Source organism: Durio zibethinus, unplaced genomic scaffold (assembly GCF_047325235.1).
Source record: "Durio zibethinus cultivar Kanyao isolate XHJ-2024 unplaced genomic scaffold, ASM4732523v1 HiC_scaffold_387, whole genome shotgun sequence".
Taxonomy (NCBI): Eukaryota; Viridiplantae; Streptophyta; class Magnoliopsida; order Malvales; family Malvaceae; genus Durio; species Durio zibethinus.
The window spans coordinates 1,030,001-1,032,500 of record NW_028323010.1 but is presented as its reverse complement, the minus strand read 5'-3'; positions in this window follow the sequence as shown (position 1 = coordinate 1,032,500).

Genomic DNA, 2,500 nt, shown 5'->3' with positions numbered 1-2,500 from the left:
CCAAGGCCGAGCGTGTGCCGATGGTGGTCGAGGCAACCGGCCGCACCAAGGGCCGGCGTGTGCCGATGGTGTTCGAGGCAACCGCCCGCACCAGGGCCCAGCGTGTGCCGATGGTGGTCGAGCCAGGAGCCCGCACCAAGGGCCGGCTTGTGTCGATGGTGTTCGGGGCAACCGCCCGTACCAGGGCCCAGCGTGTGCCGATGGTGCTGGGGGCAAGCGCCCGCACCAGGGCCCAGCGTGTGCCGATGGTGCTGGGGGCAAGCGCCCGCCCCAGGGCCCAGCGTGTGCCGATGGTTATCGGGGCAATCGGCCGCACCAGGGCCCAGGGTCTGCCGATGGTGCTCGAGGCAACCGCCCGCACCAAGGCTCAGCATGTGCCGATTGTGATCGAGGCAACAACCCACACCAGGGCCCAGCTTGTGCCGATGGCGGTCGAGGCAAGTGCCCGTACCGAAGGGCAGCCTATGCCGATGATGGTCGATGCATGTGCCATCACCATGCGTCATCATGTGCCATTGATGGTCGAGGCCTTGGCCGAAGTTCGATTTTGAGCCACGGTGCCCATGCTTGGCTCCAGCATGTGCTGGTGCCGCATTTTTTTCACTCGGGACAGCATCGTCGGAGCATCGCCGGAGCATCGCCGGAGTACCGCCGGAGAACCTGACCGGCGGCATTGGGGTTCCGGCGATTGGGAGGGGGGCCGGGGGGGTGTGCGCACATGATGTGCGATGGGTGCTGGTACTTGGCCTTGTGTTGGCCCCCTATCCCTCATCAAACCTCTGAGAATTCACACCCCCTTAAAGAGCATTTGAGATTTTACAGGTTTGCTACCAGTAGCCGTTAAAGTGTCTGAAATGGGGACACTTTTTTCAAACGGTCACAAAATCTTCTCTACTTCGAGTTTTTAGCTGAATTTTTTTGTGCATGCCAACAAAAATAGAAGGATCATGCCTACAAAATTTGGGGCCAAAAATCCTTATAAAAAAATTTTAAAAAATCCCGAACCGCAAAAAGTTTCGAAAATCGTGAAAAATAGAAAACGAGTCATCTTCCAACGAAACTTCACGTGAAGGCTTAGGGGACCATTGTATGAATTTACAAGCCATAAAAATGGCATTGGCACGGCAGAAATTTGAAGATGTGCCTAAACCCACCAGGGCCCAGCGTGTGCCGATGGTGCTCGAGGCAAGCGCCCGCACCAGGGCCCAGCGTGTGCCGATGGTGGTCGAGGCAACCGCCCGCACCAGGGCCGATAGTGTGCCGATGGTGCTCGAGGCAACCTGTCGCACCAGGGCCCAGCGTGTGCCGATGGTGATCGAGGCAACCTGCCGCACCAGGGCCCAGCGTGTGCCGATGGTGGTCGAGGCAAGTTCCCGCACCAGCGCCCAGCGTGTGCCGATGGTGCTCGAGGCAACCGACCGCACCAGGGCCCAGCGTGTGCCGATGGTGCTCGAGGCAACCTGCCGCACCAGGGCCCAGCGTCTGCCGATGGTGCTCGAGGCAACCTGCCGCACCAGGGCCCAGCGTCTGCCGATGGTGCTCGAGGCAAGCGCCCGCACCAGGGCCCAGCGTGTGCCGATGGTGGTCGAGGCAAGCGCCCGCACCAGGGCCCAGCGTGTGCCGATGGTGGTCGAGGCAACCGCCCGCACCAGGGCCCAGCGTGTGCCGATGGTGCTCGAGGCAACCTGCCGCACCAGGGCCCAGCGTGTGCCGATGGTGCTCGAGGCAACCGACCGCACCAGGGCCGAGCGTGTGCCGATGGTGGTCGAGGCAAGCGCCCGCACCAGGGCCCAGCGTGTGCCGATGGTGGTCGAGGCAACCTGCCGCACCAGGGCCCAGCGTGTGCCGATGGTGCTCGAGGCAACCGACCGCACCAGGGCCGAGCGTGTGCCGATGGTGCTCGAGGCAAGCGCCCGCACCAGGGCCCAGCGTGTGCCGATGGTGGTCGAGGCAACCTGCCGCACCAGCGCCCAGCGTGTGCCGATGGTGCTCGAGGCAACCTGCCGCACCAGGGCCCAGCGTGTGCCGATGGTGGTCGAGGCAAGCGCCCGCACCAGGGCCCAGCGTGTGCCGATGGTGGTCGAGGCAACCGCCCGCACCAGGGCCCAGCGTGTGCCGATGGTGGTCGAGGCAACCTGCCGCACCAGGGCGGAGCGTGTGCCGATGGTGGTCGAGGCAAGCGCCCGCACCAGGGCCCAGCGTGTGCCGATGGTGGTCGAGGCAACCTGCCGCAGCAGGGCCCAGCGTGTGCCGATGGTGCTCGAGGCAACCGACCGCACCAGGGCCGAGCGTGTGCCGATGGTGCTCGAGGCAAGCTGCCGCACCAGGGCCCAGCGTGTGCCGATGGTGGTCGAGGCAACCGCCCGCACCAGGGCCCAGCGTGTGCCGATGGTGATCGAGGCAACCGACCGCACCAGGGCCCAGCGTGTGTCGATGGTGCTCGAGGCAACCTGTCGCACCAGGGCCCAGCGTGTGCCGATGGTCGTCGAGGGAACCTGCC